We start from the raw sequence: 18,341 nt of genomic DNA on the forward strand, positions 1-18,341 counted from the left end.
ACCAGAATGATCTGTAGTCCAGTCAGACTAGGAGATGACTCAGGGACCAGAATGATCTGTAGTCCAGTCAGACTAGGAGATGACTCAGGGACCAGAATGATCTGTAGTCCAGTCAGACTAGGAGATGACTCAGGGACCAGAATGATCTGTAGTCCAGTCAGACTAGGAGATGACTCAGGGGCTGAGTCACTGGCTTACTAGGGCTCTTCCATGCCGTCCCTAGGAGGGTGCGTCACTTGAGTGGGTTGAGTCACTGATGTGATCTTCCTGTCTGGGTTGGCATCCCCCCTTGGGTTGTGCCCGTGGCGGAGATCTTTGTGGGCTATACTCGGCCTTGTCTCAGGATGGTAAGTTGGTGGTTGAAGATATCCCTCTAGTGGTGTGGGGGCTGTGCTTTGGCAAAGTGGGTGGGGTTATATCCTTCCTGTTTGGCCCTGTCCGGGGGTGTCATCGGATGGGGCCACAGTGTCTCCTGACCACTCCTGTCTAAGCCTCCAGTATTTATGCTGCAGTAGTTTATGTGTCGAGGGGCTAGGGTCAGTTTGTTATATCTGGAGTACTTCTCCTGTCCTATCCGGTGTCCTGTGTGAATTTAAGTATGCTCTCTTTAATTCTCTCTTTCTTTCTCTCTCTCTCTTGGAGGACCTGAGCCCTCGGACCATGCCCCAGGACTACCTGACATGATGACTCCTTGCTGTCCCCAGTCCACCTGGCCGTGCTGCTGCTCCAGTTTCAACTGTTCTGCCTTATTATTATTGGACCATGCTGGTCATTTATGAACATTTGAACATCTTGGCCATGTTCTGTTATAATCTCCACCCGGCACAGCCAGAAGAGGACTGGCCACCCCACATAGCCTGGTTTCTCTCTAGGTTTCTTCCTAGGTTTTGGCCTTTCTAGGGAGTTTTTCCTAGCCACCGTACTTCTACACCTGCATTGCTTGCTGTTTGGGGTTTTAGGTTGGGGCTATGATTTGATAGAGGACTGAGGGTCTTCCAAATATTGAAAGTGTGTAAATAATTACCCATGTTATTTTGTAAATGTATATATATTTATTCCTATATTTTTCTCATTTTTTTCTCATTTTCTTGGGGGGGGGGGTGTAAGAGTGAAATTTTGGTATTTTGTATATAGTTATTTGTTTCAAAATGTATACCTTCATCAATTTGGCCACTTGGGTACATTTGGGCTACTTGTGTGGGAAACCTGGGTGACTTCATGATAAATGTCATGTAGCACACTCATTTTGAAAGTTATCATTCTGAAACTGCACAAGTACTGTTGCCCTCTTATATCTTTTCACTGAAATTGTCCCCATCATCCGATCTGAATGTTTGTTTTATCTTGTTAATTTTAAAGATGATACAAAAATAAAAAAAATAAAAAACATATGGTTGATTTCATTGTTTTATCTAAACCAGATCTATTGTGTTATATTCTCCTACATTCAATTCACATGAACAAAAACTTCAGAGTGTTTTCTTTCAAATGGTACCAAGAATATGCATATCCTTGGTTCTGTGCCTGAGCTACAGGCAGTTAGATTTGGGTATGTCTTCAGGCGGAAATTGCACAAAGTAGGGGGGAGCTGTAAGAGGACTCAGTTCTTCACAATTCCTGACATTTGATCTTAGTAAAAACCAGAGAAGCCCCACCCCTCCCTGTCTTAGGTTAGTTAGAATCACCACTTTATTTTAAGAATGTGAAATGTCAGAATAATAGTAGAGAGAATGATTTATTTCAGCTTTTATTTATTTCATCACATTCCCAATGGGTCAGATGTTCAGATACACTCAATTAGTATTTGATAGCATTGCTTTTAAATGGTTTAACTTGGGTCAAACGTTTCAGGTAGCCTTCCACAAGCTTCACACAATAAGTTGGATGAATTTTGGCCCATTCCTCCTGACAGAGATGGGTAACTGAGTCAGGTTTGTAGGCCTCCTTGTTCGCACATGCTTTTTCAGTTCTGCCCCCACATTTTAGACAGGATGTTTCTATAGGATTGAGGTCAGGGCTTTGTGATGGCCACTCCAATACCTAGACTTTGTTGTCCTTAAGCTATTTTTCCACAACTTTGGAAGTATGCTTGGGGTCATTGTCCATTTGGAAGACCCATTTTGCGACCAAGCTTTAACTTGTCTTGTCTTGAGATGTTGCTTCAATATATCCACATAATTTTCTTTCCTCATGATGCCATCTATTTTGTGAAGTGCACCAGTCCCTCCTGCAGCAAAGCACCCCCACAACATGATGCTGCCACCCCTGTGCTTCACGGTTGGGATGGTGTTCTTCGGCTCGCAAGCTTGCCCCCTTTTTCCTCCAAACATAACAATGGTCATTATGGCCAAACAGTTCTATTTTTGTTTCATCAGATCAGAGGACATTTCTCCAAGAAGTACAATCTTTGTCCCCATGTGCAGTTGCAAACCGTAGTCTGGCTTTTTTATGGCGGTTTTGGAGCAGTGGCTTCTTCCTTGCTGGGCGGCCTTTCAGGTTATGCCGATATAGGACTACTTTTACTGTGGATATAGATACTTTTGCACCTGTTTCCTCCAGCATCTTCACAAGGTCCTTTGCTGCTGTTCTGGGATTAATTTGCACTTATTTATGCACCAAAGTAAGTTGTCAAGCAAAGAGGCATTGAGTTTGAAGCTAGGCCTTGAAATACATCCACAGGTACACCTCCAATTGACTCAAATGATGTCAATTAGCCTAGCAGAAGCTTCTAAAGCCATGACATAATTTTCTGGAATTTTCCAAGCTGTTTAAAGGCACAGTCAACTTCGTGTATGTAAACTCCTGACCCACTGGAATTGTGATACAGTAAATTATAAATGAAATCATCTGTAAATAATTGGTGGAAAAATCACAAAGTAGATGTCCTAACCGACTTGCCAAAACTATAGTTTGTTAACAAGAAATTTGTGGAGTGGTTGAAAAACAAGTTTTAATGAGTCCAACCTAAATGTATGTAAACTTCCGACTTCAACTGTACTTGTCCATTAACTTTCGATACGTACGTACATTTAAAACCAAATACTTTTACTCAAGTAGTATTTTACTGGGTGACTTTTACTCAAGTAGTATTTTACTGGGTGACTTTTACTCAAGTAGTATTTTACTGGGTGACTTTTACTCAAGTAGTATTTTACTGGGTGACTTTTACTCAAGTAGTATTTTACTGGGTGACTTTTACTCAAGTAGTATTTTACTGGGTGACTTTTACTCAAGTAGTATTTTACTGGGTGACTTTTACTCAAGTAGTATTTTACTGGGTGACTTTTACTCAAGTAGTATTTTACTGGGTGACTTTTACTCAAGTAGTATTTTACTGGGTGACTTTTACTCAAGTAGTATTTTACTGGGTGACTTTTACTCAAGTAGTATTTTACTGGGTGACATACTCAAGTAGTATTTTACTGGGTGACTTTTACTCAAGTAGTATTTTACTGGGTGACTTTTACTCAAGTAGTATTTTACTGGGTGACTTTTACTCTAGTAGTATTTTACTGGGTGACTTTTACTCAAGTAGTATTTTACTGGGTGACTTTTACTCTAGTAGTATTTTACTGGGTGACTTTTACTCAAGTAGTATTTTACTGGGTGACTTTTACTCTAGTAGTATTTTAATGGGTGACTTTTACTCAAGTAGTATTTTACTGGGTGACTTTTACTCAAGTAGTATTTTACTGGGTGACTTTTACTCAAGTAGTATTTTACTGGGTGACTTTCACTTTTACTGAAGTAGTATTTTACTGGGTGACTTTTACTCAAGTAGTATTTTACTGGGTGACTTTCACATTTACTCAAGTAGTATTTTACTGGGTGACTTTTACTCAAGTAGTATTTTACTGGGTGACTTCTACTCAAGTAGTATTTTACTGGGTGACTTTTACTCAAGTAGTATTTTACTGGGTGACTTCTACTCATTATTTTACTGGGTGACTTTTACTCAAGTAGTATTTTGACTGAGGTGACTTTTACTCATTAGTATTTTACTGGGTGACTTTTACTCAAGTAGTATTTTGTCAGGGTGACTTGTCATTTTTTGTCAAGTAGATTTTACTGGGTGACTTACTTTTACTTGATTCATTATCTATTAAAGTATCTTTACTTTTACTCAAGTATGAGATTTGAGAACTTTTTTTGTCCACTGCAGGCTGGTGTTAACGTTAAGGTGGTGACAAGTTATGGTTTGACACAGAGCTTTTTCCACCACTGCAGGCTGGGCATTTTGTCAGTAATAATGTGTTAACCTTGACACTTCCTTTAAGTGGTGAGACCACAGAGCTTTTTTGACCACTGCAGGCTGGTGTCAAACTTGACACTTCCTTTAAGTGGTGACATTTTGACCACAGAGCTTGGTGCCTCACCGTCTCATTTTGCAGATGGAGTGTCATCTTTCAACATCACCACGGTGAAGGTGAGGAAGAGGAAGGCCTCATTATTTTGACAGAGGAAGATCATCATTTTGCATCACCGCCACTGGCGGAGAGAAGTCGTCATTCTGGAAGATGGATTTGTTGGAGAGGAGAGGAGAGAGAGGTGTCATTATTTTGACAGAGGAGAGAAGTGTCATTATTTTGACAGAGGAGAGAAGTGTCATTATTTTGACAGAGGAGAGAAGTGTCATTATTTTGACAGAGGAGAGAAGTGTCATTATTTTGACAGAGGAGAGAAGTGTCATTATTTTGACAGAGGAGAGAAGTGTCATTATTTTGACAGAGGAGAGAAGTGTCATTATTTTGACAGAGGAGAGAAGTGTCATTATTTTGACAGAGGAGAGAAGTGTCATTATTTTGACAGAGGAGAGAAGTGTCATTATTTTGTCAGAGGAGAGAAGTGTCATTATTTTGACAGAGGAGAGAGGTGTCATTATTTTGACAGAGGAGAGAAGTGTCATTATTTTGACAGAGGAGAGAAGTGTCATTATTTTGTCAGAGGAGAGAAGTGTCATTATTTTGACAGAGGAGAGAAGTGTCATTATTTTGTCAGAGGAGAGAAGTGTCATTATTTTGTCAGAGGAGAGAAGTGTCATTATTTTGTCCTCTGATCATAAAGGTTGTATTAACATTTAAAAGCATTTCAAATCAAATGTATCATCATCATCATCATCATCACCATCATGATTATTATAAACATCATCATCATCATCACCATCATCATAATCATCATCATCATCATCAATCCTCTTCATTATTATAAACATCATCATCATCACCATCACCATCATCATAATCATCATCATCATCATCATCATCATCATCATCATCATCATCATCATTATCATCAATCCTCTTCATCATCATCACCATCATCATCACCATCATCATCATAATCATTATCTTCATCATTATTATAAACATCATCACCATCATCATCATCATCATAATCACCATCATTATAAACATCATCATCATCATCATCATCATTATAAATCATCATCATCATCATCATCATCATTATCATTTCATCATCATCCTCATTATTTCATCATCATCACCATCATCATCATCATCATAATCACCATCATCATCATCATCATCATCATCATTATCATCATCATCATCATCATTATAAACATCATCATCATCATCATCATCACCATCATCATTTCATCATCATCCTCATTATTTCATCATCATCATCATCATCATCATCATCATCATCACCATCATCATCACCGTCATCATCATCATCATTATTATAAACATCATCATCATCATCATCATTATTATAAACATCATCATCATCACCATCATTATTATAAACATCATCATCATCATTATTATAAACATCATTATCATCAATCCTCTTCATTATTATAATCATCATCCTCATTATTTCATCATCATATCCAAGATGGCGTAGCAGTCAGGCATCTTTGTCTTCGTCTTGTCGCGTCCCGTGTATATATATCTTCGCATTTTCTTCGCATTTATTTTTAAAATATTTTTTAAACCTCAACTTCAACATACTCTCCTGCAACGCGCCTCACCCAATGTGGTATAGATCTGCTATTTTCTTTACTTTAGAACCAGAAACCCCAACAGAAGCTAGCCAGCTAACTAGCTAGTAGTCAGCTAGCCACTGCTTGCGGTCATAAGCTAACCTTTAGCCCGGACAACTCCTGCCAGTCTGCACAGCGCAATTCAACCCAAAGCATACTGGACTCTTTTTCCCCACATATACTGATACCTACCGCAACCTCTGAACCTTCTCATCTGGATCATCACAGCTAGCTAGCGGCTATCCAAGGGCCCCCTGGCTAACGTCTCTGTCACGAAGAAAGCACCAATTAGCCTGGAGCTAGCCGGTGCTAGGCCCATCCCCCAGCAAGCTGAAGAGGTCCATCAGCCACTTGGTAAAATAGGTATTGTTTCCCAATTGGCCTGGACCCTTTTATTGCACATGATTCATCGACCCGGCCAAGGTTTTCGACTCTGTCAATCACAGCATTCTTATCGGCAGACTCAACAGCCTTGGCTTCTCAAATGACTGCCTCACCTGGTTCACCAACTACTTCTCTGATAGAGTTCAGTGTGTCAAATCGGAGGGCCTGTTGTCCAGACCTATAATAATAATATATGCCATTTAGCAGACGCTTTTATCCAAAGCGACTTACAGTCATGTGTGCATACATTCTACATATGGGTGGTCCCGGGGATCGAACCCACTACCCTGGCGTTACAAGCACCATGCTCTACCAACTGAGCTACAGACCTCTGGCAGTCTCTATGGGGGTGCCACAGGGTTTAATTCTCGGGCCGACTCTCTTCTATGTATACATCAATGATGTCGCTCTTGCTGCTGGTGATTCTCTGATCCACCTCTACGCAGACGACACCATTCTGTATACTTCTGGCCCTTCTTTGGACACTGTGTTAACTAACCTCCAGACGAGCTTCAATGCCATACAACTCTCCTTCCGTGGCCTCCAACTGCTCTTAAATGCAAGTAAAACTAAATGCATGCTCTTCAACCGATCGCTGTCCGCACCCGCCCGCCCGTCCAGCATCACAACTCTGGACGGTTCTGACTTAGAATATGTGGACAACTACAAATACCTAGGTGTCTGGTTAGACTGAAAACTCTCCTTCCAGACTCACAATAAGCATCTCCAATCCGAAATTAAATCTAGAATCAGCTTTCTATTTCTCAACAATGCATCCTTCACTCATGTTGCCAAAGATACCCTCGTAAAACTAACCATACTACCGATCCTCGACTTCGGCGATGTCATTCACAAAATAGCCTCCAATACCCTACTCAATCAATTGGATGGAGTCTATCACAGTGCCATCCGTTTTGTCACCAAAGCCCCATATACTACCCACCACTACATCACCACCAAAGCCCCATATACTACCCACCACTACATCACCACCAAAGCCCCATATACTACCCACCACTACATCACCACCAAAGCCCCATATACTACCCACCACTACTTCGCCACCAAAGCCCCATATACTACCCACCACTACATCACCACCAAAGCCCCATATACTACCCACCACTACATCGCCACCAAAGCCCCATATACTACCCACCACTACTTCGCCACCAAAGCCCCATATACTACCCACCACTACATCGCCACCAAAGCCCCATATACTACCCACCACTACACACTACCAAAGCCCCATATACTACCCACCACTACCCAATACCAAAGCCCCATATACTACCCACCACTACTTCGCCACCAAAGCCCCATATACTACCCACCACTACTTCGCCACCAAAGCCCCATATACTACCCACCACTACTTCGCCACCAAAGCCCCATATACTACCCACCACTACATCACCACCAAAGCCCCATATACTACCCACCACTACATCGCCACCAAAGCCCCATATACTACCCACCACCAAAGCCCCATATACTACATCGCCACCAAAGCCCCATATACTACCCACCACTACTTCGCCACCAAAGCCCCATATACTACCCACCACTACATCGCCACCAAAGCCCCATATACTACCCACCACTACACACTACCAAAGCCCCATATACTACCCACCACTACCCAATACCAAAGCCCCATATACTACCCACCACTACTTCGCCACCAAAGCCCCATATACTACCCACCACTACATCGCCACCAAAGCCCCATATACTACCCACCACTACATCGCCACCAAAGCCCCATATACTACCCACCACTACATCGCCACCAAAGCCCCATATACTACCCACCACTACCCAATACCAAAGCCCCATATACTACCCACCACTACTTCGCCACCATGGCCTATTTATTGCCTTACCTCTCTATTATCCTACCTCATTTCACATGCTGTATATAGATTTACCTACTGTATTATTGACTGTATGTTTGTTTTACTCCATGTGTAACTCTGTTGTTTGTTTTACTCCATGTGTAACTCTGTGTCGATGTTTGTTTTACTCCATGTGTAACTCTGTGTCGTTGTTTGTGTCGAACTGCTTTGCTTTATCTCTATCTGCCATTACACTAAACGTAGAAACACAGTAGCCTACCACAGTGAATGTAGCAGTAAACAGTAGCCTACCACAGTGAATGTAACAGTAAACAGTAGCCTACCACAGTGAATGTAACAGTAAACAGTAGCCTAGTGAAACAGTAGCCTACCACAGTGAATGTAGAAACAGTAGCCTACCACAGTGAATGTAGCAGTAAACAGTAGCCTACCACAGTGAATGTAGCAGTAAACAGTAGCCTACCACAGTGAATGTAACAGTAAACAGTAGCCTACCACAGTGAATGTAGCAGTAAACAGTAGCCTACCACAGTGAATGTAACAGTAGCCTACCACAGTGAATGTAACAGTAAACAGTAGCCTACCACAGTGAATGTAGCAGTAAACAGTAGCCTACCACAGTGAATGTAACAGTAGCCTACCACAGTGAATGTAACAGTAGCCTACCACAGTGAATGTAGCAGTAAACTAGCCTACAGTGAATGTAACAGTAACCACAGTGAATAGCCTACCACAGTGAATAAACAGTAGCCTACCACAGTGAAACAGTAGCCTACCACAGTGAATGTAACAGTAGCCTACCACAGTGAATGTAGCAGTAAACAGTAGCCTACCACAGTGAATGTAACAGTAAACAGTAGCCTACCACAGTGAATGTAGCAGTAAACAGTAGCCTACCACAGTGAATGTAACAGTAATGTACAGTAGCCTACCACAGTGAATGTAGCAGTAAACAGTAGCCTACCACAGTGAATGTAGCAGTAAACAGTAGCCTACCACAGTGAATGTAACAGTAAACAGTAGCCTACCACAGTGAATGTAGCAGTAACCACAGTAATGTAACAGTAAACTACCACAGTGAATGTAGCCTACAACAGTAAACAGTAGCCTACCACAGTGAATGTAACAGTAAACAGTAGCCTACCACAGTGAATGTAGCAGTAAACAGTAGCCTACCACAGTGAATGTAACAGTAAACAGTAGCCTACCACAGTGAATGTAGCAGTAAACAGTAGCCTACCACAGTGAATGTAACAGTAAACAGTAGCCTACCACAGTGAATGTAGCAGTAAACAGTAGCCTACCACAGTGAATGTAACAGTAGCCTACCACAGTGAATGTAGCAGTAAACAGTAGCCTACCACAGTGAATGTAGCAGTAAACAGTAGCCTACCACAGTGAATGTAACAGTAAACAGTAGCCTACCACAGTGAATGTAACAGTAGCCTACCACAGTGAATGTAACAGTAAACAGTAGCCTACCACAGTGAATGTAACAGTAGCCTACCACAGTGAATGTAGCAGTAAACAGTAGCCTACCACAGTGAATGTAACAGTAAACAGTAGCCTACCACAGTGAATGTAACAGTAGCCTACCACAGTGAATGTAGCAGTAGCCTACCACAGTGAATGTAGCAGTAGCCTACCACAGTGAATGTAGAAGTAAACAGTAGCCTACCACAGTGAATGTAACAGTAAACAGTAGCCTACCACAGTGAATGTAGAAGTAAACAGTAGCCTACCACAGTGAATGTAGAAGTAAACAGTAGCCTACCACAGTGAATGTAACAGTAGCCTACCACAGTGAATGTAACAGTAAACAGTAGCCTACCACAGTGAATGTAACAGTAGCCTACCACAGTGAATGTAAGTAACAGTAAAACAGTAGCCTACCACAGTGAATGTAACAGTAAACAGTAGCCTACCACAGTGAATGTAACAGTAAACAGTAGCCTACCACAGTGAATGTAACAGTAAACAGTAGCCTACCACAGTGAATGTAACAGTAAACAGTAGCCTACCACAGTGAATGTAACAGTAGCCTACCACAGTGAATGTAACAGTAACCACAGTGAATGTAACCTACCACAGTGAATGTAGAAGTAAACAGTAGCCTACCACAGTGAATGTAACAGTAGCCTACCACAGTGAATGTAACAGTAGCCTACCACAGTGAATGTAACAGTAAACAGTAGCCTACCACAGTGAATGTAAGTAAACAGTAGCCTACCACAGTGAATGTAACAGTAGCCTACCACAGTGAATGCCTACCACAGTGAATGTAACAGTAGCCTACCACAGTGAATGTAACAGTAAACAGTAGCCTACCACAGTGAATGTAGAAGTAAACAGTAGCCTACCACAGTGAATGTAGCAGTAAACAGTAGCCTACCACAGTGAATGTAACAGTAAACAGTAGCCTACCACAGTGAATGTAGCAGTAGCCTACCACAGTGAATGTAACAGTAGCCTAACAGTAGCCTACCACAGTGAATGTGAATGTAGCAGTAAACAGTAGCCTACCACAGTGAATGTAACAGTAGCCTACCACAGTGAATGTAACAGTAGCCTACCACAGTGAATGTAGCAGTAAACAGTAGCCTACCACAGTGAATGTAACAGTAAACAGTAGCCTACCACAGTGAATGTAACAGTAAACAGTAGCCTACCACAGTGAATGTAACAGTAGCCTACCACAGTGAATGTAACAGTAAACAGTAGCCTACCACAGTGAATGTAACCTAGTAATGTACAGTAGCCTACCACAGTGAATGTAACAGTAAACAGTAGCCTACCACAGTGAATGTAACAATGTACAGTAGCCTACCACAGTGAATGTAGTAAACAGTAACCACAGTAGCCTACCACAGTGAATGTAGCAGTAAACAGTAGCCTACCACAGTGAATGTAACAGTAAACAGTAGCCTACCACAGTGAATGTAGCAGTAAACAGTAGCCTACCACAGTGAATGTAACAGTAGCCTACCACAGTGAATGTAACAGTAAACAGTAGCCTACCACAGTGAATGTAGAAGTAAACAGTAGCCTACCACAGTGAATGTAGCAGTAAACAGTAGCCTACCACAGTGAATGTAGCAGTAAACAGTAGCCTACCACAGTGAATGTAGCAGTAAACAGTAGCCTACCACAGTGAATGTAACAGTAAACAGTAGCCTACCACAGTGAATGTAGCAGTAAACAGTAGCCTACCACAGTGAATGTAACAGTAGCCTACCACAGTGAATGTAGCAGTAAACAGTAGCCTACCACAGTGAATGTAGCAGTAAACAGTAGCCTACCACAGTGAATGTAGAAGTAAACAGTGCCTACCACAGTGAATGTAACAGTAAACAGCCTACCACAGTGAATGTAAAACAGTAGCCTACCACAGTGAATGTAACAGTAAACAGTAGCCTACCACAGTGAATGTAACAGTAGCCTACCACAGTGAATGTAGCAGTAAACAGTAGCCTACCACAGTGAATGTAGCAGTAAACAGTAGCCTACCACAGTGAATGTAGCAGTAGCCTACCACAGTGAATGTAACAGTAGCCTACCACAGTGAATGTAAGTAAACAGTAGCCTACCACAGTGAATGTAGAAGTAAACAGTAGCCTACCACAGTGAATGTAACAGTAAACAGTAGCCTACCACAGTGAATGTAGAAGTAAACAGTAGCCTACCACAGTGAATGTAGAAGTAAACAGTAGCCTACCACAGTGAATGTAACAGTAGCCTACCACAGTGAATGTAACAGTAAACAGTAGCCTACCACAGTGAATGTAACAGTAAACAGTAGCCTACCACAGTGAATGTAACAGTAAACAGTAGCCTACCACAGTGAATGTAACAGTAAACAGTAGCCTACCACAGTGAATGTAACAGTAAACAGTAGCCTACCACAGTGAATGTAACAGTAAACAGTAGCCTACCACAGTGAAAGTAACAGTATCCTACCACAGTGAATGTAGCAGTAAACAGTAGCCTACCACAGTGAATGTAGAAGTAAACAGTAGCCTACCACAGTGAAAGTAACAGTAGCCTACCACAGTGAATGTAACAGTAGCCTACCACAGTGAATGTAACAGTAAACAGTAGCCTACCACAGTGAATGTAACAGTAGCCTACCACAGTGAATGTAACAGTAAACAGTAGCCTACCACAGTGAATGTAACAGTAGCCTACCACAGTGAATGTAACAGTAAACAGTAGCCTACCACAGTGAATGTAACAGTAAACAGTAGCCTACCACAGTGAATGTAACAGTAGCCTACCACAGTGAATGTAGCAGTAAACAGTAGCCTACCACAGTGAATGTAACAGTAGCCTACCACAGTGAATGTAGAAGTAAACAGTAGCCTACCACAGTGAATGTAACAGTAGCCTACCACAGTGAATGTAACAGTAAACAGTAGCCTACCACAGTGAATGTAACAGTAAACAGTAGCCTACCACAGTGAATGTAACAGTAAACAGTAGCCTACCACAGTGAATGTAACAGTAGTAGCCTACCACAGTGAATGTAACAGTAGCCTACCACAGTGAATGTAACAGTAAACAGTAGCCTACCACAGTGAATGTAGAAGTAAACAGTAGCCTACCACAGTGAATGTAGCAGTAAACAGTAGCCTACCACAGTGAATGTAACAGTAGCCTACCACAGTGAATGTAACAGTAGCCTACCACAGTGAATGTAACAGTAGCCTACCACAGTGAATGTAACAGTAAACAGTAGCCTACCACAGTGAATGTAACAGTAGCCTACCACAGTGAATGTAACAGTAGCCTACCACAGTGAATGTAGCAGTAAACAGTAGCCTACCACAGTGAATGTAACAGTAAACAGTAGCCTACACAGTGAGCCTACCACAGTGAATGTAGCAGTAAACAGTAGCCTACCACAGTGAATGTAACAGTAGCCTACCACAGTGAATGTAACAGTAAACAGTAGCCTACCACAGTGAATGTAACAGTAAACAGTAGCCTACCACAGTGAATGTAGCAGTAAACAGTAGCCTACCACAGTGAATGTAGCAGTAAACAGTAGCCTACCACAGTGAATGTAGCAGTAAACAGTAGCCTACCACAGTGAATGTAACAGTAAACAGTAGCCTACCACAGTGAATGTAACAGTAGCCTACCACAGTGAATGTAGAAGTAAACAGTAGCCTACCACAGTGAATGTAACAGTAGCCTACCACAGTGAATGTAACAGTAGCCTACCACAGTGAATGTAACAGTAAACAGTAGCCTACCACAGTGAATGTAACAGTAGCCTACCACAGTGAATGTAACAGTAAACAGTAGCCTACCACAGTGAATGTAGCAGTAAACAGTAGCCTACCACAGTGAATGTAACAGTAGCCTACCACAGTGAATGTAACAGTAAACAGTAGCCTACCACAGTGAATGTAACAGTAGCCTACCACAGTGAATGTAACAGTAAACAGTAGCCTACCACAGTGAATGTAACAGTAGCCTACCACAGTGAATGTAACAGTAGCCTACCACAGTGAATGTAACAGTAGCCTACCACAGTGAATGTAACAGTAGCCTACCACAGTGAATGTAGAAGTAAACAGTAGCCTACCACAGTGAATGTAACAGTAAACAGTAGCCTACCACAGTGAATGTAACAGTAAACAGTAGCCTACCACAGTGAATGTAACAGTAAACAGTAGCCTACCACAGTGAATGTAACAGTAAACAGTAGCCTACCACAGTGAATGTAACAGTAAACAGTAGCCTACCACAGTGAATGTAAAGTAAACAGTAGCCTACCACAGTGAATGTAACAGTAAACAGTAGCCTACCACAGTGAATGTAGCAGTAAACAGTAGCCTACCACAGTGAATGTAACAGTAGCCTACCACAGTGAATGTAGCAGTAAACAGTAGCCTACCACAGTGAATGTAACAGTAAACAGTAGCCTACCACAGTGAATGTAACAGTAAACAGTAGCCTACCACAGTGAATGTAGCAGTAAACAGTAGCCTACCACAGTGAATGTAACAGTAGCCTACCACAGTGAATGTAACAGTAGCCTACCACAGTGAATGTAGCAGTAAACAGTAGCCTACCACAGTGAATGTAGAAGTAAACAGTAGCCTACCACAGTGAATGTAGCAGTAAACAGTAGCCTACCACAGTGAATGTAACAGTAAACAGTAGCCTACCACAGTGAATGTAGCAGTAAACAGTAGCCTACCACAGTGAATGTAGAAGTAAACAGTAGCCTACCACAGTGAATGTAGCAGTAAACAGTAGCCTACCACAGTGAATGTAGAAGTAAACAGTAGCCTACCACAGTGAATGTAACAGTAGCCTACCACAGTGAATGTAACAGTAAACAGTAGCCTACCACAGTGAATGTAACAGTAGCCTACCACAGTGAATGTAGAAGTAAACAGTAGCCTACCACAGTGAATGTAGAAGTAAACAGTAGCCTACCACAGTGAATGTAACAGTAAACAGTAGCCTACCACAGTGAATGTAACAGTAGCCTACCACAGTGAATGTAACAGTAGCCTACCACAGTGAATGTAGCAGTAAACAGTAGCCTACCACAGTGAATGTAACAGTAAACAGTAGCCTACCACAGTGAATGTAGCAGTAAACAGTAGCCTACCACAGTGAATGTAGAAACACAGTAGCCTACCACAGTGAATGTAGAAGATAACAGTAAACAGTAGCCTACCACAGTGAATGTAGAAGTAAACAGTAGCCTACCACAGTGAATGTAGAAGTAAACAGTAGCCTACCACAGTGAATGTAACAGTAAACAGTAGCCTACCACAGTGAATGTAGAAGATAACAGTAAACAGTAGCCTACCACAGTGAATGTAGAAGATAACAGTAAACAGTAGCCTACCACAGTGAATGTAGAAGTAAACAGTAGCCTACCACAGTGAATGTAGAAGATAACAGTAAACAGTAGCCTACCACAGTGAATGTAGAAGATAACAGTAAACAGTAGCCTACCACAGTGAATGTAGAAGTAAACAGTAGCCTACCACAGTGAATGTAGCAGTAAACAGTAGCCTACCACAGTGAATGTAACAGTAAACAGTAGCCTACCACAGTGAATGTAACAGTAGCCTACCACAGTGAATGTAGCAGTAAACAGTAGCCTACCACAGTGAATGTAGCAGTAAACAGTAGCCTACCACAGTGAATGTAGAAGATAACAGTAAACAGTAGCCTACCACAGTGAATGTAGAAGATAACAGTAAACAGTAGCCTACCACAGTGAATGTAGAAGTAAACAGTAGCCTACCATTCCACTGGTCATTGACACAGCTGTAGAACTGTAGGAAACTGAGGCAGAGGGCGTAGACCGAGATCAGAGCTATGTACATCTGAAGGAAGGAGAGAGGGAGGAGGAGAGACAGGAGGAGAGAGGGGAGGAGTGGGGAAGGAGAGAGGGAGGAGGAGAGACGGGAGGAGAGAGGGAGAAGGAGAGAAAGGAGGAGTGGGGAAGGTGAGAGGGAGGAGGAGAGACGGGAGGAGAGACGGGAGGAGTGGGGAAGGAGAGAGGGAGGAGGAGAGACGGGAGGAGAGACAGGAGGAGTGGGGAAGGAGAGAGGGAGGAGGAGAGACAGGAGGCATGGGGACGGAGAGAGGGAGGAGGAGAGACAGGAGTGGGGAAGGAGAGAGGGAGGAGGAGAGACGGGAGGAGAGACGGGAGGAGGGGAGGAGTGGGGAAGGAGAGAGGGAGGAGGAGAGACGGGAGGAGAGACAGGAGGAGTGGGGAAGGAGAGAGGGAGGAGGAGAGACGGGAGGAGAGGGGAAGGAGAGAGGGAGGCATGGGGAAGGAGAGAGGGATGAGGAGAGACGGGAGGAGAGGGGAAGGAGAGAGGGAGGCATGGGGAAGGAGAGAGGGAGGAGAGACGGGAGGAGAGGAGAAGGAGATAAGGGAGGCATGGGGAAGGAGAGAGGGAGGAGGAGAGACGGGAGGAGAGGGGAAGGAGAGAGGGAGGAGAGACGGGAGGAGAGAGGGTAATTATAGAGTCAGAGAAAGGAGAGGGGAGGAGGAGAGACGGGAGGAGAGAGGAAGGAGAGAGGGAGGAGGAGTGACGGGAGGAGAGAGGGTAATTATAGTGTCAGAGAAAGGAGAGGGATAGAGGAAGGAGGTAAAGAGAGGAATGGAGAGGTGGGAAAGAGAGAGAGAGAGAGAGAAAGAGAGGTGGAGAGGAAGAGAGAGAGAGAGAGAAAGAGAGAGAAATAGAGGTGGATAGGAAGCGAGAGAGAGAGAGAGAGAGAGAGAGAGAGAGAGAGAGAGAGAGAGAGAGAGAGAGAGAGAGAGAGAGAGAGAGAGAGAGAGAGAGAGAGAGAGACAGAAAGAGAGGTGGAGAGAAAGAGAGAGAGAGACAGAAAGAGAGGTGGAGAGGAAGAGGGCAAGAGAGAAAACAGTGAATAAAGGGTATTACCCACACAGACGCTGGGATAGATAAACATCACTTGCTGGACATTAATGTAAGCAATAGTCAGTCACCACAGCTCTAGTCAGACACCACAGCTCTCAGGATTCCCCCTACAGGATTCCCCTACACTGAGGTATGGTACAACCTGACATAATGAGGTACAGTCAGGAAGGACTCCCTCCTACACTGAGGTACAGTCAGGAAGGACTCCCTCCTACACTGAGGTACAGTCAGGAAGGACTCCCCAACACTGAGCTATGGTAGGACATGACATAATGAGGTACAGTCAGGAAGGATCCCCCCTACACTGAGGTACAGTCAGGAAGGACTCCCCCCTACACTGAGGTACAGTCAGGAAGGACTCCCCCCTACACTGAGGTACGGTAGGACCTGACATAATGAGGTACAGTCAGGAAGAATCCCCCCCTACACTGAGGTACGATAGGACCTGACATAATGAGGTACAGTCAGGAAGGATCCCCCCCTACACTGAGGTATGATAGGACCTGACATAATGAGGTACAGTCAGGAAGGATCCCCCCCTACACTGAGGTATGATAGGACCTGACATAATGAGGTACAGTCAGGAAGGATCCCCCCTACACTGAGGTACAGTCAGGAAGGACTCCCCCCCTACACTGAGGTACAGTCAGGAAGGACTCCCCCCTACACTGAGGTACGGTAGGACCTGACATAATGAGGTACAGTCAGGAAGGATCCCCCCCAACACTGAGGTACGGTAGGACTTGACATAATGAGGTACAGTCAGGAAGGATCCCCTACACTGAGGTACAGTCAGGAAGGATCCCCCCCTACACTGAGGTACGGTAGGACCTGACATAATGAGGTACAGTCAGGAAGGATCCCCCCTACACTGAGGTATGGTAGGACTTGACATAATGAGGTACAGTCAGGAAGGATCCACCTACACTGAGGTATGGTAGGACCTGACATCAGGTACTTACAGTGAAGAGCACAAAGAAGCGCTGGTTCTTCTCCCCGACACAGTTGTTGACCCAGGGACAGTGGTGGTCCATCTTACGGATACAGCGCTTACAGATACTGCAGGCGAGGAGAGGGGAGATGGAAAACCTACATTAATTCCTTTGACAAAGACCCTGGAAGAAATGTGTGATTATATGACTGTACAAACATCAAGGTGACAGACAGTAGCCAATACATGCAGTGACACACACACAATGTATTAGATGGTAAAGACAAGTTGAACCCCAACTAGAAGGAGTAATGGACATTAACTAGAGGAGCTATTGGCCTAACCAGTGTTAAGACGGTGTGAGCCAGTTGGTTTGTCAGGCTCTTCCCTTACCTGCTGTGCTCTCTCTGTAACCTGTGTGTGTGTGTGTGTGTGGTGTGTGGTGTGTGGTGTGTGGTGTGTGTGTGTGTGTGGTGTGTGTGTAAGTGAACCCTGAATGAGTGTTTTACTATTTTCTACAGTGTAGAATAATAGTGAAGACATCAAAACTATGGAATAACACATATGGAGTCATGTGGTAACCAAAAAAAGTGTAAAACAAGTCTAAGTATATTTCATATTTGAGATTCTTCAAAATAGCCAGCCTTTGCACACTTTTTGTATTCTCTCAACCAGCTTCACCTGGAATGCTTTTCCAACAGACTTGAATGAGATCCCACATATGC

The sequence above is a fragment of the Oncorhynchus gorbuscha genome, unplaced genomic scaffold (assembly GCF_021184085.1).
Source record: "Oncorhynchus gorbuscha isolate QuinsamMale2020 ecotype Even-year unplaced genomic scaffold, OgorEven_v1.0 Un_scaffold_1027, whole genome shotgun sequence".
In the NCBI taxonomy this organism is placed as follows: Eukaryota; Metazoa; Chordata; class Actinopteri; order Salmoniformes; family Salmonidae; genus Oncorhynchus; species Oncorhynchus gorbuscha.